This window comes from Nomascus leucogenys, unplaced genomic scaffold (genome assembly GCF_006542625.1).
Source record: "Nomascus leucogenys isolate Asia unplaced genomic scaffold, Asia_NLE_v1 001004F_60963_qpd_obj, whole genome shotgun sequence".
Taxonomy (NCBI): Eukaryota; Metazoa; Chordata; class Mammalia; order Primates; family Hylobatidae; genus Nomascus; species Nomascus leucogenys.
In genome coordinates this window covers 38836-60939 of record NW_022097682.1, presented here as the reverse complement: position 1 = coordinate 60939, position 22104 = coordinate 38836, and the positions used below count along the sequence as shown (strand labels likewise).

The following is a 22104-nucleotide window of genomic DNA, read 5'->3' as shown; positions in this document are numbered from 1 at the left end:
ATTTACAATACTGTAAAATCTTTCAATTAATCATTGCTTAAGTAAAATGCTATACTTTAGTAATCAATGTTCAAGAACTTCCTATCATATAAGCTTTTCAACTTTTATATAGACTATTATGAACTGGCAACCTCTGGACTAGTTTAATACAACTGGCGCTTTTTTTGACAGTACTAACAGTATATAATATTGCTTGCTCTGGAAGGTTGTTTCAGCAATGGAAATAGACAACAAGTGATGCATACATGAGAATGTGAAAATCTGCCATCTTTATCCCATCATATTTGCTGATGGATCTTCCCTGAAAGAATTAAAACAAATGAAGATAAATTCAAAAATTCATACTTTTACACAGAATTTTGCTTTTAAAAAAAGGTCAATCATTTGTGAAGAAGCATTACAGAATATATTTCACAAAATCTTAGATTGAAAGCAAACCTAGAGATTACTCAATCTAATCACTTCATATTTAAGTTTAAAAAATTGAATTCTATGAAGGATCACAGAGCTACTCAATTAGTAGCAAGACCAAGCATAGGACCCAGTTTCCTGACTCAAAGTCCAGACTTTACTATTTTATGATTAATTACTTTTGTTTCAGATGTTTATCTCAAAAGTAGATTGTACTAATTCAGAAATGTAAGACACTTCTTATTTTGTGAGAATCAGTCTGACATTAGTGGGAATTCCAAGTCGTAACTGCTTTCCTGTCAAACTAGGACCTAAATTTATACTGATGCCTTCTGAGTAAATCAACAAATCAACACTAAATGCTGTTACAGCTTTGAGCCATTCTCGCCTTATCCTTGATCACATCTCATAAAATGGAAAAGGGGTGAAGGGTTGAGAGTAAGCTTTGGGAACCAAGTCTTGAACCTCTTTGACTCTGTTTCTTAAATTAAAATGTGAAAAATTTATAGTTTAGTTAATAGTAATGTACCAGTTTAATTTTATAGTTTTTACAAATGTGCTGTGATAACATAAGATATCAGCACTGGAGGAAACTAGGTGAAAGATGTGGGCTACACAGGTGCTCGCTGTACACTTTGAACTTTTGTGTAAATCTAAACTTATCTCAAAACAAAAAGTGTTTTTAAAGCAAAACAACAACAGAAACACCCCAAAAATTATAGTCATGGGCACTAGATTAACCTTGAAGCACAGAGACAGATATGTAAGTATGTTTCTTATCAATGATGTTTGTAATCAATGCTATGAAGTATAGATATTTTAAGAGCAATAGAGATGAAATCTCAAGCTTTTCTCTGATATTTGCTCTTATTAAGTATCGTAGCAGTAACAAATACTTCACCAATAACCACCCCACCCTCATCTCCTTACACAGACATAAAGACACACACACACTCAGACTTCTGAAACTTATCCTGATATCTCTCAGTCACTTCTGCAGCTGAGTAGTCCCATGCTTCCGGCCCTTGCTTAGGAGGCTGAAGGGGGTGGAGAAGCTCCCATGTTATGCCCCATCATAATCATTTTCTTCCAATGCTCTGCCTCTCCCAGCAAACTGCCTGCCACCTTTTGCATCACAAAAATCACAGTGCTTTTCCACCTCTCATCCTAATGAAGTCCACGAGGATGATTAAGTGGACCTTCAGAATTGTGGAGAGGGGGAAACATGTTAGTAAGAGTATTTTTTATGCTTGGAATTTGCATTTGACACTTCTTAATTACTGTTAAAGTAATATCCAGATTCTAAATACCAAGGCATATTATGTTATATTGTAGGTTGCGTTTGGATAATTCTATTTTCTCTGGTATGATGTTATGCTTTTGGGACACATTTTTCCCACTAAAGTCGGAAGTGCAAACCTATTTAATAATGATCTCAACACAGCACAATTTAAAATGATAATTGGAAATGATCTTTTATACAGCATCACAAGATAACTACAAATGAACTCTTGTATGGTTAATAATGTATTTAAAGCTTGAAAACTGCTAAGAATAAATCTTAAATGTTCTCACCACACACACGCACACACAAAGATAACAATGTGAGTTGATGGATATGTTACTGGGCTTGATTGTGGTAATCATTTCATAACGTATATGTATATTGAAACATCATGTTGTATACCATAAATATATACAATTTTTACTTATCAATTATACCCCAATAAAACTGAAGAAAAAAGAATCAAAATATGCCCAAAAGACCACTGGAGGAAAAAAAATACAACAAAATGATTACTTCTGGATTAAAATTCTGATAATGCCACTTTGAACAAGTTACTTAATGTCCCTGAGCCTTATTTTTCACATCTTTAAAGTAGAGATAACAATTCCTAAGTCTTTGTGATTATTAATGAAATAATGAACCAAAATGTGGGCTGTAATTACCTATTCCATAGGGTTAGTACACATAAATGAGATGGGATGTACCATTTTCGCAGAGTATCTAGAGCACAGGTAGCACTTAGTAAAATGTTGACCATGTGCTAACCTGCTAACAAGGAAACCCTCACATGGGCTCCATTCTTGCTGCTAGCTAACTTCTTTTACAACATGGCTCATTCATACCATATTAAGTAGAACACGATTTTGAATTATAGGGTTGATTAAGTACTTGCTGATTATTTCTACCCTTTCTCTCCACACACATATCGTTTGGCAAACATCTAAATCTGATTTAACAAGCTTATCTTTTACTGGGTGGTTTTTCGCATTACTGAAGTATTTTATATAACCACAGAGATTCTCCATAGTTTTTCCTTAAATAACATGCTCACATTCCTTATATTGAACCTAAAACATGTTAATTTACCAAATGCTAACATAAATAAAAGTTTTTAGGAACACATCTGTTGTATAAAACAGATCACACCTGTACACATTGTGAATGCACACATATAAATAGTAAACCAAAGTATATTATTGTAGGAAATCTAAAGAGTAAAATAATAAACTCCTATTTAGAGTTAAAGTATGTAATTAAGCAAAATACTGGGTCCATGGTAAGTATGCAATACAAAATACACCGACTGAATTATCATGCTAATGATAAACTCTTCTAGGAATGACTCTGAAGTCATTCTGTCTTTGAAATGATTATTTTTTCATTAAAAACCTATCGTATTTATAGAATCTATTATTACTAATATGAGATTATTTATGATATCTTTGTTTGATTCATAAGTCAGTGTCCTCAGTATATTTAGATTCTACTTTATTTGTGTATGCTTTTTCTTCAAAATGTTCTTTAGGGAAAAAAAATTTGAGCAGAACAGGGCTGTTCTAGGACATCCTTTCCTTTAGAGACATGAGTTTCTCCAGCATAAAAAATGATTGGATTCCAAATGGTTAAATTGCTTCTTCTGTAATAGTACAGTCACATGTTGTCTTGTTACCGTGGAAACATGTGTTCTCATTTCAGAAGAGCCATTCTGTGAAAAAGTTTTATTTGGCCCACATAGCCAATCCCCGGATTTGTGGGTGTTACTCCTTCTGTGTTACCAGTTTTTTTTTCATCATCATCATTGCATCTGCTTCATCAGCTATAATACAGTTTAGGGCAATCCTTTAAAGAATGAGATGTTTCTCAAAACAGACAAAATAGCTGGCCTAAACAGAAAGAGATATCAACAAAATTAGGTCAGTTGTTTGTCTGTGTGTTGCTCCCTGAACCACTTGAGAGACACACCATCCACACGTGTGTAAATGTACAGACATTGAGTAAGCATATCATCTGTGCATTCCAATACAAATTTTTATCCTATTTTATTAAGGAAAGTAAATGAATGCAAAGTGATTTCATTCAGAGAATACAGGACCAAAACAACCAAATAAATTATTGGTTCGGACCCTCTTTAGCAAAGCCCTCTAGGTGTGTCTGATGCAAGCTAAAGGTTGAAAAAATACTCTGTAGCAACACAGAAGGAATAAGGTACAGTACATGCCCTTAAGCACTTCTCCTTGGTCTCAAGGAATTCCCAGCTGCTTCAAATTTGCATTTTAATTACCTTGCACAGTTTTATCATATATAAACTTAGTGGATAATGATAATATATTACTGCTTAAGAGTGTAATGGTTTTCATCTCTTCTTGAGCAGTCATTCAATGAAGTGTTATTAGAAAGTAGTAGTTAGTATCCATTACAAAAGCCTTATGAATCTTATGAGTTGAGCTGCATTGTTATTGCTTGTTGCAACACACACACAGACAGAGAAAGAGAGAATTATAAAATAAAATCTTAAGGGACAAATATTTCAATAAAGAATTTTAAAGTGATTTTTGTGTTGTGTTTAAATTCTAGATAATATTATTAAGTTATACTTGCTATCTTCTCATGTTTATTAATATAGGTTGTTTACAGCTTTCTGACAGCATAATTAATATACAATTAACTATACATATTTATAAAGCATTTAATTTGATAAATTTGACACATATATACATAGTATCATAAAACAGTTTGTAGAGGGGCTTTCAATTCTAACAGTTTACAGGTATTCATTACTTGTGCAAGTTTTCCCCTTTCCAACCTTAATTTCAAAATGGGACTGCAGAGAAGGCTTCCTGAGTAAAGTAACATGAACTGAGATTTGTAAGACAACTGGATACCTGCCCAAGTGAATACAAAGGGGAAGAGTTTACAGAATGGAAATAAAGTCTATCTCACCTAGACTTCTAGACGTCTCACCTCTGACATCTAGACTCATGGCTGTTGTAACTTACCATCACATTGGGTTTTGAAATATTTACTCAATTTCTTTGTTTCTTCTTATAATTCCAAATGAGATGAGCTTAACAGGGCAAGTGAAATAACACTGTTTCTAAGAGTAGCCATCCCTGCAGTTTGTTTCTTGCATTAGAGTAACTTGTTTAGCTTGACCATCAATCCACTCTGGAATTCATATTTATATGCTGTGTGTATTATAGAGAACAGCATGAGTAAAATTATATTTTCACTTTTAAAGAATGAAATCTAATAGCTTGCCTTTAATTTCCTTTTTACCTTCTTCTTCCTCTGAGCAAATAATTACCTCCCCAAATGTTCATTTATCATTACTCCCATGTGTTAATACTGAGACTTTACTTTTTGTTCTCTCATTTGCTTTATTTCCTCCTTGCAGGTTGGCTTCATGAGTTGGGAAAGAGACTGGAATCTCCATACTACGGCAACAATACTTGGGGGCCCGTCGATCCGAAGTGCCTATATTGCCGCCTCTGTACTTCACACTGAGCAGCCTCACCAGCGTGGGTTTTGGGAACGTCTCTGCTAATACAGATGCAGAAAAGATCTTCTCCATCTGCACCATGCTGATTGGTGGTAGAGAGCATCTTATTTTATACCAAGAAGAGGAACTATGCCTGCCTGTCACTGCCTGTTTGTTCTGTCCTGAAATACAATACAGATAAACTGATTAACATTGGAAGATTCTAAAAGCACTAATTAGATAGTCTAGATGCAAAGCTATAGTTGGCTCTGTGGTTCCATATAAAAAGAGACTTGAGAGATTAACACACAAGAGCATGCATTTAAGAAGAATGGAGCAAGATTAATACGTGGGGCTCCTCTTATGTAGAATCATTACCTCATCCAGCTTACTGTTTTAGCCTGCAAAGGTAAGATGAAGTGAGAGGTGGCTATGTAAGCAAATTTATAATACACATTTGCCCTGCCCACTAGGATATGTACTCTGGACAATGGCTTAGAACCTGAATTTTCCTAGATCCTCCAACTTACTTTTACATATGTCCTCTTTCTGGTCCACATTGTGGCCTTGAAACTATGGATCAAGTCTGTTTCAGACTCTTCCCTCAGTTTCTTCATCTTTCAAATGAGGTATCAGGCAAGATGCAACTGTGGTTCTTTCTATCTCTGATGTAATGTTATATGACCATAAATAAACATTGCTTTCTATAAAGCAAGGATATTAATAAGATCCAGCAGTACTTCTCCCAATAACAAAACAAATTTCATTTAGATGTGAATTGTATTTTCAGTCTTCGCACTTCTCTCCCTAGGCAACTCATTTTATAAGACTCAATGAAAGAGGGTGGTTGATTCAGCAAACATCTATCCCCACTCCTGGAATGAAAGCCCCAAATACACTTACTTTGGAAAGCTCAAAACATTAAAAAATTAGGAAATTTGCCCAAGATGCTCTCTAGAGAATTTTACGACAATCAAAAACACAAACAAATATTTCTTATATGAACATAATGAAATAGTCTGCATTTTATATTTCTCTCCAAAGAAATCACATTTAAAGCATTAAGAATATTTTTTAAAGCCAGTAAGTTCAATATTCTATTTAACTAAGAGACAGCTATGATTCATAAATATACATAAAGTCTGCAAAAACTGAGACTCATAGATGGCAAACGTGAAGAGAGATGGGAAGACTTGACAAGAGGGTCTAGCATGTCAAATCTTAGAAAGCATCAACAAAAATATGCTTCCTAAGTTTGAGGTTCATGATCCAAAGTGCAAAAGCTATCACCCTCCTTTATTGGAAGTAAGAGCACCAAGTGAGCAAGTTTGGTGAAGTAGAGAAGGCTCAACTCACAAAGAATCACACGGATCATTCATATTTGCAGAGATCATGCTAACAACAGACAATAATTCAAAATATATTAATAAAGTTATTGCTGTTATTAAAGAAGACCACAAACAAAAAGTATCTTAGAAAAGATATAACAACAGAGGTTAAAGATAAGCTAAAATAGCTAAGCAAAGATGTAAAAGAAAAAAGCAAAGCCATCTTAGGCACAAAGATAAAATTGAAGGGAAAAAAAGGGAATAGATATTGCAAAGAATATAATGAGTCATAAAGGACAAAAAGAAGGAAAGCAAAAGGAACTGAAGGGAAGGAAGAAAAAGTGGAGAGAAAAAAACAAAAAGAGACAGAGGGAGGAGAGGGAGAGAGATAAAGGATGGAAGGCAGGCAGGCAGGCAAAAGAAAGAAAAAGAGTGAGTGACAAAGACAGAAAGAAACAAACTTAAAAAGAGTAGAGAAAACTCTAACAGTAGAAAGCAGGCTAAGGAGAACCAACATATGCATATTGCTTGTTAATACATAAATAAATTTTAATAAGAGTCAGCAGATTCAAACGAAGACTTTTCACTATATAGCATTTTACATAATTTTTTTAAAAAAATTTTGATAACATGAATTATTGCATGTAATTTTTTTAGGAAGAAGAGAACAAGCTAGATAGAGGCACAATAGAAAGGAAGGAAAATAACAGGCTTGATTCAACCATTTATGTATTCAAATGTTGTATTAGTTAATTCTCACGCTGCTAATGAAGACATACCCAAGACTGGGCAATTTATAAAGAAAAAGAGGTTTAATGGATTCACGGTTCCACATGGCTGGGGAGGCCTCACAATCGTGGTGGAAGACGATGGAGGAGCACAAGCACATTTTACATGGCGGTAGGCAAGAGAGCACATGCAGGGGAACTGCCCTTTGTAAAACCATCAGATCTGGCTGGGCGTGGTGGCTCACGCTATTGAGCACTTTGTTCATTTAATTCTCATAATACTGTGAGATAGAGATTATTAATACCCCAATTTAGACATAGGGCAGAAGGATTTAGTGAGTTTAAATCCAGGACTCACTAAGACCTGGCAAACTTCTTCTAGAATATTCATTTTATTATGTACTATAAATTTATTTTATTTACTTAACTTTTATAAATATAAACAATTTATTTTTAAAAAGAAAAGTCTAAAATTTGTGTTACCATAGACTTAAGTCTGGGGTATCTCACTAGGAATCCCCCACACAAGGCTGATGAAATTGCTGATGGCAAGGATGCAATATACTAGAAAAATAGGCAGTAGCAACATTAAATGAGAAAGGGGACTGGCAAAACTCCAGATAATTATCAAGGACAGAGATAATATTGCTCAGTGAGAAGAAATGGGTGAAAAAATGCTGAATGGATCCACCTGGGAGTCCTCTGGGAACCCACCAGAATTTCCACAGGAGTTATACAGGTTTTATTTTATATATATATACAAATATATACACACACATATATATACACACACGTGTGTGTATATGTATATAAACATAAACTTTATATATATGTATATATATAAAGTTTTCATTTAAGATGCCATATAAACTTCCATATAAGCATCTGTAATTATAGAGTGTACAAACCACTAATATATGGGAGGAATATTTAAAACTATAAATCAGAGCGATTTAAAGCAAAAATAATTTCTAAAAATTATACATAGACAAAACTATGTGAACTTTGAGAACAACCAAAACGAATAAGTAATCCTAATAGCTTCAGACGAATATTAGAATTAATGAGCAAATTCAGTAAGGTTTATGGACACAAGATCAATATGCAAACAATCAACTGCATTTCTATATACCAGTGACAAATTAGAAATAAAATATAAAAAATGATTACAAATAATTGAATATGTATGAATAATTATAACTAAAAATTTGTAAGACTTCTATACAAAAATTACAAAACATTAGTGAGAAAATAATGGAAGGATATACAGTGGTGATGGTTGCTAACAGTGGACTCAACATTGTGAAAATATCAGTTGTATTCAAAGTAATCTAAAGATTCAATGCAATCCCAATAAAAATTCCAGTAGATGTGTGTTTGTGTGTGGGTATGTTTGAAAATTGACAAGTTGTTTCTAAAAATCAGTGGAAAAGAGCTAAAACCAGTCAAAGCTATCATGAAAAAGAACAAAATTAGAAGATTTGTGCTACAGATATCAAAATGTATTTCAAAGTTACGTAATCAAGAGTGTATGGTGTTTGTTCAATAACAGACCAGTAGGCCAATGAAATAGAAGAGAGGAGAAACAGACTCACACATATGTTGTCACTTCATTTGTGATATGGATGCTACTTTCAGTAAATGTTGTTGGGTCAAATGTATATCTACCTGTTGGAAGACAACCTTGGTCCCTCTTAAAACTGTACATAAAATTAATTCCAGGTGGATTTTGATCTAAATTTAAGAGAGAGAAAACAATAAAACTTCTAAAAGGTAATATAGGAGAATATTTTATGACCTCTGATTTGGCAAAGGTTTCCTAATCATGACAGAAAAAGCCCTAGCCATAAAGGAAAAGAATGATAAATTGAACTGCAGAACTTCTTTTTTATCAAAAGACCTTATTATAAATGTGAAGAGAGAAGCTACAGGATAGGAGAAGATATTTTCAAATGTTTATCTGACAAAGGACTCTCATCTACTATATATAAAGAACTGTTAAATCAGTAAGAAAAAATCAATCAACTCCCTGAAATGGGCAAAAGCTTGAAAAAAAAAAAAAAAAACACTTCAAAAGTAGATTTCCAATACCTGAGTAGATGACAAACATATAAAAAGGTGCTTAACATCATTAATCAGGAACATGCAAATTAAAACCAAAATTAAATACCATTTTTGTTCACCAAAATGATATGTTTAAAAACACTGCAACCCTAAGTGTTTGAGAGGATAATGAAACACCTTGACCTCCTCACCTATACTGTTGATGGGCATGTCAGTTGATACAACTTTGTCAACATCTACCATATCTGAATATACCTCTACTCTGTGATCCAACAATTCCACTTCTGAATATATAACCAATGGAAATGCATACATATATACTTCAGGGTATATACACAGATGTCTATAAAAGCATTTTTGTAAGAATCTCAAACTGGGAACGTCCATTAATAGGAGAATAAATAAGCAAATTGTGAAATACCTATTCAAGAGAGCATTATACACTGATAAAAGTAAATGAACTACTATGTCATGGAACCTTATGGATAAATCTTATAAACTCAATGCTCAGCAGAGAAGCCAGACAGAAAAAAAGTATGTACTGTATGATTTTGTTTAGAGAAAGTTCATAGATAGGCAAAGTTTATTAATTGTAATATAATTGGTAACTGTGGTTACCTTTGGTGAAGGGATTGGTTAGTGATTGTGAAGGGGACACAGGAAAGCCTCCAGGATACTAATATTTGGTTTATTTATCTGGGGTGGTGGGAGGTAGTGATTCTACAGCTACATTTACTTTGAAAAATCTCAGTGAGCTTCACATTTAGCAAATGTGTAACTTGTTCTATATGTATCTTTGATTTTAATTTTACCTTGTAAAATTTTAATAGACGAGCTAAAAATAATTTATCAAGCGTGAGTTAAGAAGCTGGGTAATAGTGAGCCAAGTTCTTGCCTTTCATATCAGATTGTTTTTAGTTTTATCTTAGCAATAATGAGTCAAGCAATGGAGTACAATTATATTGTCCAAAATTTTGGTGATAACTGCAAAAATACCCAAAAAAATCATTTTAAAAGTTGACTTTAGCAAGTGAGATGGGGATGAAGGGATGGGTTTGGGGCTGGACTGTTTATCATAGATTTTCTAAACCATTTGCTTACAATTATAAAACTTTTTAAAGAAAGTATCAAACTACCAGAGGCACATTTCAGTTCCATAAATATTTATGGCATACTTAAATTATGCCATACTTAAATTATGGCATACTTAAATTATGCTAGATGCAGGGAAAACAAAGATGACTAAGATATGATACTTTCTTTCAAGGAGTTCAGAGTTTAATAATGGAAATAGTACTTAAGCAGATGATGTCCTTTCTTTTTTATTTCTATTTTTTTCTATTATAATGCACATTTAGAAAAGACTGGAAAACAAACAGAAAAATAAAATTACACATAGTCTCATTATCAAAAGATAGTTTTCCAGAATTTCCATACATATATAACTATTTTTTGAAATATATATATAACTTCATATTTTTCACAACCAGACAAAATATACAGAAAAGATTTTCTTATGTCTGTAAAAATTCTATCATACTAAGCAGTGACTGCTTATAGTCACCTAATGAGTTTGCCCCAGTTGAGAGAGTCATCAGCACAGCCTTGGAGGTTGGATAAAGCTTCCTAGTAAAGATCGTTCATCACGGAGAACATATTCAGTTTCAATGAAGCATTATTATCACAAAGTAATCAAGGCTTCCCTCGGGTCCCCCCACTGAATATACACACACTACCCTGACATAGTTTTATTGGACCCATATGATAAGCAATTGTGTTCACAAATTCAGGCTGTTCTCAAGATGTCTTTGCACTGCCATTTAAATTCATTATTTAAGAAATTTTTCTCATCTCTATTCACTCTGCCATCTGCCATCCACAAGCCAGTGTACTTATAACCAAGAATGGAAATTTCCAGGGCATTGAGGAGGTGGGAAAGAGAAGGAGGGCAGCTAAGATTACCCAAAAGCTGAGCTCTGGCCTCCTTTTATATCAGTAGAAAACAACCCCTACTTAGCCTCCAAAGCCATTGCAAAATAGTTGGCTAAAGTGATTAGCAATGATGTTATACTCCAGGAGGTAAGTGTTGTCCAAAATTCAGGAAAAGAAAGAGAAGGGGGAAGAAAAAGGGGAAAGGAAATGAAAGGGAAAGGAAAAGACAAAGGGAAAGAGAAAGAGAAAGAAAAAGCCAGGCAGTTCTATAGAAGCTCTTCTTTCATTTGAGAACCGCTTACTTTCTTCTTAGATGCCAATTGTTGAGGTTCCTTCCAGGACCTGATACTGAGATGAGATTTTACAAAATGCATTTTATGCAAAACGCCAACACACAAAAAAGAGACGCCCACACACTCAGCAGGTCTAACACTCAAGAATTATATACATCAAATTTGCTATAAATAAAGGAAAAGTAAGTGATAATTTCCAAAATGACCTGGATATAGAAGTTCTTGAGTCAAACTTTCATAACAGATGGAATGATTTTCCTGACAGTTACACATACTCTTTGCCAGGGTGAAATGATAACCAGTGACAGAATGGTCATAATAACTTTGGAAAATGAAAGGCTATGAGGGCCAGAATTTCATTTTTTTAACTACTTAAATTAGAAGTAGTTATCTATGCTGAAATGGGACTTTGAAATTGTGGTGACTCCGACATAGACTAGTACTTTTCAGCAACTTATGAATGCTACAATTAATCCAGTAATTCATTTTACTAATAAAATACAACTAGGATGCTAAATAATCTGAGCATATTATTTCTCTTACTTTAAGTGCTTTACACATTACAATTAAGCAAAGCAAAGTTAAAATCATACACATAATTAAGGAAAGCAGTGTTAAATGAAACAGAATTGTTCTCTGTACTCGATTTAATCTCCATGAAAAGACTATTACATAGTGTTAAAGATGGTAGGGCTTCCAAACACTTAGCCCATAAGCCTGAAATCGATGTTTAATTTCTTTGACTTGGAGAAGAATCAGTTATTTTCTTTGGTGAGTGTCTATCATAAGTAGAGCTCTTATCTTCCAAATAAGAGACTTAAGCATCAGAACTTCTGTGCTTCTAAAACAATACAGAAGAATGAACCTCTATTTAGAATCTACAAAGAACAAATCCAACATTTAGTTGTTACATGATATATATTTTTCATGTAATATTTTTGACCTGTTGGGAAACATTTCATTTTTGAACATTTAGGAATCATACATACTTATACATTCTTGCATGTATCAAGCATTTATTGAGTATGTTTTGAATTTATTTCATCGATAAGTTATGTCTACTAAGAGCCACTCTTTACTATTTAAGAGGTTGCAGGAAAACCTTAAATCTGAGTCATTTTCCCCAAATTTAATTGCACTGAGCATGCTGAAAATTCATAACATTTTTCACTTTCATAAGGAAAATTAACATAAATTGAGCAAATACTGTTTTTCATACATATACTAGGTACTTTTTAAAAAATACATAGGTCTTTAAATCTTGAAATAGCCCTATGAGTAAGGGCTATTTAACATAATGAATATGCCATTTAACATGAATCTGTTTAAAGGAGAGATTGGTAAAAGATCTGTTTACCAAGTTCACACAATTAAGAAGTAGCAAAATCAGTATTCAAATCCAGATCTGTCTGATTCTGAAGTTCATATTCTCTCTGCAACATTATATTTCTTCTTGTATATAGACCCTAAGTTTAACCCTATTCCAATAACTTTTCCAAAATACTGAGGTCTTGTTACGAAGGGAGTGATTTTATAGACATAGTGACCATTATTCTATTACCTGGGAAATAATTTTAATTCCAGTGTGAGATTAGAGTTAAATTAGTATGCCAGTGTTTGGTAATTTCTGATAAATGTAGGGGGAGAACAAGGTTTGAATTGGGGAGGTCCTGAAATAGGAAGATAGAAGTAATAATATGTTGACATATTTGCACTAATGTATCCATTATGATGTTAAGAAATTTTTAACATAGCTCCTTGGGCACTAAGGTTTTGATACATGTACATTTTGATAGATCCTAATAGACAAGCTACTAAATGTTTAGTCTTTTTTCAAGCCCCAAATTACTGAAACAGATGATTTTACCCACTCATAAGCTTCACACCTCATTCCTAATCGTGTCCCAGAATAAGGATCAGGGATAAAATCTGAATATTACTTAGAGTTGACTTATCCATAAATATGAATGTGCTTGACCCTCATATCTCTCTTAGTTTCACAGTTCCAGGTATGTCCAAGGCCTTCTTGGATTATCTGCTGGCGTCTGTTTAGAAACCATTTCAGTTTCATTCTGCTAATGATTAGTGAGTGCAAAATCCTGTCATGCCTTCTCTGACTTGACGATACCTAGCTGCTTCCCAAAGTGGGTAATTCCTGGAAAATGAGGTCCATCCTTTCACTCTACTGTTCTCCAGAAGAAATACCCACCCTAAATCTCCATATGCCCTCAAATTCTGGTGAACAAAGTTTTTCATGTCATTACACTTTGATGGTAGGTTTCGGACAGGCTCAAAGGGTAGGCTTAGCAACAAAGTGGAGGTTAAATACTATCTGGCTGACAAACCTCATTGAAACAAGAGTCCCATATATATATATGGTGCATCTCATGGTGGCAACAACGACTGTAAGCAGAATACCTCTTTTTCTCTGTGAATTCATTTGTTTCTTGAATGGTCTCAAATTTTCTGGTATCTCCTTCAAAATTAAAGTAACTGCAGATCTGGGGTTGGGCTGGGTATTGGAGCTTCACACTGCTCAAGAAATCCTCAATTACATTTTTAACAACTTCCTCCATATCTGCATTAATATAAATGTATCATATTTAATATTCTAAAACAAATTTTAAATGATGGCTTTTTGAGGGGGTGAGACTAAAATTCCCACAAAGGCTAACTAATTAAAATAGACTTCTTTCAAAAATTTATTTCATTTGTTACTATTATGAAAGTAATTATTAAACTATAACTTTATAGCTTTTCTATCAAACTATGAACACTATTTTATTGTAACTATTAAACTATACATAACTATTAAAATAATATAGATGTAAATCGAGTTCAAATAAAAGTTTCTCATAGCCAGAATGGTAGCTAGCAGATTAAATGTAAATCAAAGGGGCCCATTTTGCATATGATTATTTTTAAAGATATTTTTACTCTGATCAAGCCATATGGAATCAAAGTGACTGCTTCAGGATGTACCCTGTGACACAACGTCTGCACCAAAATGCTTGTACCAAAATAGCTGTATCAACATGGCCATGTAAGCACGCTCTGCTCTGATCCAGGATAAACTGTAAATTTAGATTTAGGTGGTGGGCCCCACCATCACATTTCTCTTCCATTATATACTGTGTTGTTCTTTCTAGCCTTGATGCACGCCTTGGTGTTTGGAAACGTGACAGCAATCATACAGAGGATGTACTCCAGATGGTCCCTCTATCACACTAGAACTAAGGATCTGAAAGATTTCATCCGTGTCCATCACTTGCCCCAACAACTCAAGCAGAGGATGCTCGAATATTTTCAAACAACCTGGTCAGTCAACAATGGAATAGATTCAAATGAGGTAATGTTCATTTCTCATGTTGTTTTCAGGCAGAAAGCACATATTCTAAGGTAAAAGCAACATGCTCCAATGCAGGTTATCAGAAGTGAAAAGCATACCAACTTCTTTATTCTTTTACTTTTTTAATTATTCATGAATCCCAATCCATCTTCTTTCACTTGCTTTGGCTTGTGCGTTCACAATGCCAATTTGGATTGACCAAAGTTTTATATTAACTTGCTGCTTATTCAGTCAGGTGGACTTATTTTCCTTCTTATTGTCTCTTTTCGAAGGAATCAATTCTTACAATAATTTAACAGTGTAATCTGGGATAATTATATTAATCAAGTTTCTGTTTCCCTTAACATCAATAAAGTTAAAAAATTCCATCAAAGGGGTTATCTTTATACTTCCAGAAACACCCCAGACTGCCACTATAAAAAAGGTATTATATAAATCAACCAACCATTTCATCAACCCACCAGCCAAACCTGTAACCAACATTTTAGTAGTGATTAATTGGTTTCTCCTCTCTTCGTATAATCACCAGTGGGTCCAAATTCCATATCTTCTGTCCTGACTAGGAATCTCTGTGAGAAGCAAGTCACAATGAGTTATATGTTTTCCTGCTAGAGCCTTTTTTTAATTTGTTCTATTTCTCCAGACTTCTTATCAGCTGATTATTCAGTAGCACATAATTGAAATCACAGTCACTGAAAAATCTCTCCAGGATTATACATACTTAGATTTCCTCTTCTGTATGCTGGATGGCCAAACAGCAGGAGACAGTAGGAAGAGCATCCCTGCTGTCTTGCAAAGTAAATCAGTTAGACTACACTTACCCCAATTTGATTTCCTCCTTCATCTTCTCTGACAGCTTTTGAAAGACTTTCCAGATGAACTGCGTTCTGACATCACTATGCACTTGAACAAGGAGATCTTACAGTTGTCCCTTTTTGAATGTGCCAGCCGGGGCTGCCTCAGGTCTCTGTCTCTACACATCAAAACCTCTTTCTGTGCTCCGGGGGAGTATCTGCTGCGTCAAGGGGATGCTTTGCAGGCCATCTACTTTGTATGCTCGGGCTCCATGGAAGTTCTTAAAGACAGCATGGTGCTGGCTATTCTTGGTAGGTCTGAATTGAAAAACTTCTATGAAATTTGACTCGGGAGCATAAATTAAGATGAAATGGGGAAAAAACTGCTATTGAGAGTAGGAAAAGAACAAATGAAGACATGAACTCAGGAGTTTAGTGTGCCTAAGTGTTATATCCAACATATTATTTAATTCTTGCAAAAAAATCCAGTAGTATAAATATTATCTCCATTTTAGACATGAATAAACAGTACTTTAGTTAACTAGCCCAGATCACCTAGTAAGAAAATAAACTCAGTTATTTTTTATTCCTAAAGCCAAATTATTAATCATGATGTATACTGCCTTCTGGTGAAATAGCTGCTCAGTTTTAAGAAGGCATTTATTTTTGTGGAAAATTAATTCAGAGAACACAAAAATTAAATTGTATCTGTACTAGAAATAGAACAAAGGTGACTATGTTTCAAGAAAAAGCTCTCATAGCAGTCATTAACCAAATACTGTCAAGGTGACTATAGGCTCTTTTTACTTCCTTAAAGAAAACTTACAAGATATATTGTGAAAATTTTGTGTCACAGAGTTGACTCTCAATATTAATACATAATTGGTCTTCATTGAAATATAAAAGGCAGTTGACAAAAATGGCATGCAGAGTTAATGTATTAAAAATCCTATTTACAATTTTATGTAGGGCTCTTTTAAAAGTCACTCTAGGCTGGGCATGGTGGCTCATGCCTGTAATCCTAGCACTTTTGGAGATGAGGCAGGTGAATTGCTTGAGCCCATGAGTTCAAGACCAGCCTGGGCAACATGGACAGATCCTGTCTCTAATACAAATACAAATAATTAGCTGGCCATGGTGACAGCAGCCTGTAGTTCCAGCTACCTGGGAGGCTGAGATGGGAGGATTGCTTGAGTCTGAGAGGTGGAGGGTGCAGTAAGCCAAGATAACGCCACTGAACTCCAGCCTGAGTGCAGAGAGAGAGAGACAGTGTCTCAAAAAAAATCACTCTAATTTTTGTTTGCTTATTCACCTAACGTTTATTGAGGACTTATGAATGAATTCAGTACTGGTCTAAACAATGATAATGCAGCAAAAAAGAAATGGCCAAAATCCTTGCCTGCATGAAAATTAAACTGAAGTGGAGGATATGATGGGGTCTGAGACCAGCCAAGGTGGTAGTAATGATGGTGAGAGGCAGGTGAATTCAGGATGTATTTCAAACACCAATATAAAACACAATATTTAGAGTTTGTGCTAATAAAAGGGGGTGAATTCAGTACTTTTTTATTTTTAATTTTTAAGAACCTTATATTTGTAAACAATTACTTGCAAAGTGTGTTCACACACAAGGTCTCATTTAAGCCTTTACAATACAGAGAGACAGATGGTGAAGGTATTTTCTCTGATTTTTCTAAAGTCAAAGCTAACCTAAGACTTTGGACTCTGTATTCAGCATTCCTTCCATGTCTAAACAATATCTGTTTTTCTAATTTAAAAAAAACCCTTCACTCATATGTTTCTCACAGCACTATTTATGATATCAACAATATGGAATCAACCTAAGTGTTCATCATTGGATGAATGGATTAAAAAAGTGGTACATATATGCAATGGAATACTATTCAGCCATAAAGAAAAATGAAATCATGTATTTTGCAGCAATATGGATTGAACTGGAGGCCATTATCTTAAGTAAAATAACTCAGAAAAAGAAAGTCAAATACTACATCTTCTCACTTATAATTGGGAGGTAAATAAAGTATACAGATGGACATAGAGTGTGGAATAATAGACACGGGAGACTAGGAAAAGTGGAAGACTGGGGGAGGGGGGTGAGCGATGAAAATATATTAATATACAATGTACACCATTCAAGTGATGGTTACACTCAAAGTCCAGACTTCACCACTAGGCAATATATCTATGTAACAAAACTGCACTTGTATCCTTTAAATTCATGCAAATTTTAAAAAACCGTTATTCTATATAATCATTGTAGGCCTTCTATCAATGGATTCTGGCTACTAAGCTTCAAAATAGATTATATTTTGGAAGAGAAAAGAGAACTAATATGTATTGAATCCCTCATATGAACTGGGTGTTTTATGCCCATTATTGAATTTAAATCATGCAACTTTATTATTTGTGGGTTATGATCTGAATGTCTGTGTCCCCCCAGAACCGGTATGTCAAAACCTAATCCCCAATATGATGGTATTAGGGGTGGAGCCTTGAAGAGGTGAATAGGTGATGAGGGCACAGCCCTCGTGAATGGGATTAGTGTCTTTATAATAGAGGCTCAAGAGAGCTACCTTGCCCTTTCTCCCGTGTGCAGACACAACGAAAAGGTGCCATCTGTGAATCACAAAATGAGCCCTTATCAGACACCAGCCTCCAGAACTATGAGAAATATTTTTTTTGTTTATAAGCTACCCAGTTTACAGTATGGCAACCTGAATAGACTAAGATAGTATGATTATTTCCAAAATTAAAGGTGACAAGATAGACACTAGTGAATGATGAAAGACCCATATGCTTTTCACAGCTTCATGTTGACTTGTTTACCACTTAGAGTAAAGGTAGGGTTTGTCTTTCAAATTTGTGACTCAGTTCTTGTCTCATCCTCTTATGTTGTTCTCCTCAATAAAAAGGCATGAAATAGCAACTCAGAGTTTACTATTAATGTGGTCATTTCTTTATCAATATTAAAGTAAGGCTCAATAATACAGTAACTCAATATTAGAGTAAGGCTCCGTGTGTGCGTGTGTGTGTGTGTGTGTGTTTGTATGTCTGTGTGTGTGTGTGTGTGTGTGTGTTTTCTTTAAGGGGAGAATTTAACACTCCTCCTGGCCTCTTCTCAAGTTTGTGAAGCTAAAGGCCAGTCACCTTATCATCTTGTGATTCTAAATTAGAATTAATAGTTATTCTTAATTTATTTCAAAAACTTAACCTTAATCACAAAATATTTTTTATTGATTTTCCTTAGTACCACTAAACGTTTTATAGCCTGCCTAATGATTCAGCCTGTTTTTAAGAGGGCATCTAGACTTTTTCTTTAGAATCTTATGGTTTGATATTCATGTAAGCAAATACAACGCAGCATTCTAAACAGATGTAATGTGTTTTTTTCTATAATTGTGGTGTATTTTAAATTTTGGTAGCTAGCAACACTTTTAGGAATAGAATATGAAGGCATCATCTATGACACTAGAGCACAATAAGTACAAATTTAGTGACTTCTATGTAACTTCCATCGCTAGTCAAATATGATTCAATTGGATATTTCTTGTTATGTTTTTTAAAAAACTACTTATGGCTGAAAGACTTAATTCATTATCTTTGGCTCCTGGCCCCAAGTTTCTCCATAAATTGTGATTAACATGGGTAACATTTTCACATCTTTGCTTCTACCATGTATATATCAAAAGTGCAAATTGCTGCAAGACTATTCTAAACACTGGTATGTGGTACTGGGACTAAACTCAAAGACAATAAATGATTAACATTTACTTTCTGTGATTAACATTATTTCAATAAAGATTGATTATTTTACTTTCCCTATGGCAATACTGCCTTATAGGGCTAATTCAAATCAATAATACTTTGATAAACTTAGCAAGTACATGACATTATACTTGACCTGTAGATATTTAGCACATGTTGTGAAAAAAAATTAATGTTCTTCTTCCTCACAACAACAGCTGTCCAACCATAAAGTTATTCTAGCAACTTTCTTGTCCAGTCAATACGTGCAGACATTTCTTAATCTGATACCTGGAAAAGGTAGGGGCAGGAATTTGTTTGCCTTGTACACCTTGATTTCATGTCCAGGTAATAGTGTTTCCCCCACCAATTTCTTCATTGTTTTAAAAGAAAATGGCAAAGCACGAATAAATGTACTCTCCACAGAACATTAGTCTGCCTAAGTATAACTAAACGTAAGTTATAGCTCTAACCTGGGTGGTTTGCAGATGCATCCCATCACCTTATGATTTTCAATGAAAGAGAACTGATTAGCAAAGATCAATAGTGTAATGCTGAAAAATGGAGCCCACAAGGAAATCTTTCTCGTCTTTTAGAAATAAGGATACTGAGACCCAAAGTTACTTAAAAACTTGACTAAAGATCCTAAATCTAGACAGTAAGAAGACCACAAGACTGTAAAATTAGTGAGGTAGTTTTAGGTAATGAGGTGAATACCAGCATGGTATTCACCAGTACCTGCTTGCCAGGACTCAATACAAGGTCCAGCACGCGTGGTCAGTTCTCCATAAATATTCACTGAACGAATAAATAAAGTGGAATTCTTTCTAGGATGCCAAGATTGGCAGGATGTTGGTGCTGTTTTTATAGCTAGTGTCATTGTGACTGAAATAGCCATACCCTGGCAACCCAAAGTATGAAAGTATGATGACCCGAAAGTTATTGCAGACACTGGTTGCTTAACAGAGAATGTGAATGCTTACTGTGCAAGAGACTGCATCATGACAAATTCTCCTCAAATATACAAAATTTAAAAATTTGCTGTATTCAAAACATTTTGACTATATTTACATCCTGCATCAGTACCCCAACTTTGAGTTTTGAGCAGCAAGTTAGATTTCTAATGAAATATACAAGAAACAAAACTTCCAAGTTTAGCAATATTGACAACAATAAATCAGACTTAAATTCTTCCACACCATGTGGCTATGTACTATTCCTAGTGTCTATAAATATAGATTTTAGTCTACTTTTTCTTCTACCAAAATAGGCTAAATTTCAAGGTTTAAGTCCAGTACTAACTCGAAGATAATACCTAGTTGTAATCTAATAATTTTAAAACTCTATTTTTTATTTGACATACATATTTATGAAAAACTCAGATATTCATAGTCAATTTGACATGTTTTTTTTTTACTGTCAAATCTGATAAAACAGACTTGTATTGAAGCCTGCTACATACCAGGGACTTTGCTTCCACAAATGCTGGGCACAATAAAAAATAAAAATTTTAAACAATGCTGGGTACAGTAAAAAATTTAAAAGTTAAAAAAATGTTGAATGGGAAGTAGAGGCCATTTGTCATAATAACATTCCAAAGATATAGCTTGCTTGCTGCTTGTTGTTGTTAGTTAAAATTTGTTAGTTGTTGGTTCTTTATGAAATTGAGCATAATGGCCATAAAACAAATAAAAGCTAAAGCCCAGGTATGGTGCTATTGTATGCCAAAGTTGAAAAGCCCTGCCCCAAGGTAAACATTCTTCTCTTTTCAGTGTAATCTCACTGAAAAATGAAGCCTGTAAGTCAAATGAGGTTATCAGTTCTAAGCTTGCTTTTTTTTTTTTTTTTAAATGATCTCTCTCTCTCTTTCTAGGGAAAGGGGATTTAATTGGAGCAAATCTATCAATTAAGGACCAAGTGATCAAGACCAATGCAGATGTAAAGGCTTTAACCTACTGTGATCTCCAGTGCATCATCCTCAAAGGACTCTTTGAAGTGCTAGACCTTTACCCAGAATATGCACACAAATTCGTGGAAGACATTCAGCATGACCTCACATACAACCTCCGAGAAGGTCATGAGAGTGATGTAAGTCTCATTTCTAATTAGTGCTTAGACCTAATAACATTGGGCCTGGAGATCATTTATAACAGTAAAGGCAGATGTCTTGACCTCACCTTAAAAAGTCTCTGAATATCTAAGACGTGAATGTTCAGCCACCATTTAAGCAATTAAATAATTAACTAGAAGCCAAACCTAGAGTTTGTTATTAACATTCTAGGAAAATACTTTTCATGAATGACTTCTCAACTCAGTTTCTTTCTTGTTTATTTTCATATACTTAAAACTACAATCGATTTCAGTTATATATAACATTAGGTAGAGATGTGTGATTTCTCCAGAATTTAAAGATTTCCAGATGAAGTATATGGTTCAGTTTGCTGTGTTTGTAATTGTTCACTACTCGAATTGCTTGACACAGATTTTGCTTAAAAATAATCTTTTATTTTTAATGGCACACAAAACAGTCTATCTTAAAGTGAATAAATATGCATAAAAGGATTCAAGCCAAGGATTGTCACACTGAAAGCATAATGAACATTTTATGCAATTATATATTTGCTGCAAGTTTCGTATTAGACAAACAGCTTTTCTGTCAAAATACGTACTATAC

At 34.2% G+C, this 22104-nt stretch overlaps 1 pseudogene; it reads left to right on the top strand.

Moving 5' to 3' along the window:
• The first annotated feature begins 1596 nt into the window (after window positions 1-1596).
• Window positions 1597-21518, top strand: LOC115834331 (annotated as a pseudogene).
• The last annotated feature ends 586 nt before the right edge of the window (window positions 21519-22104 follow it).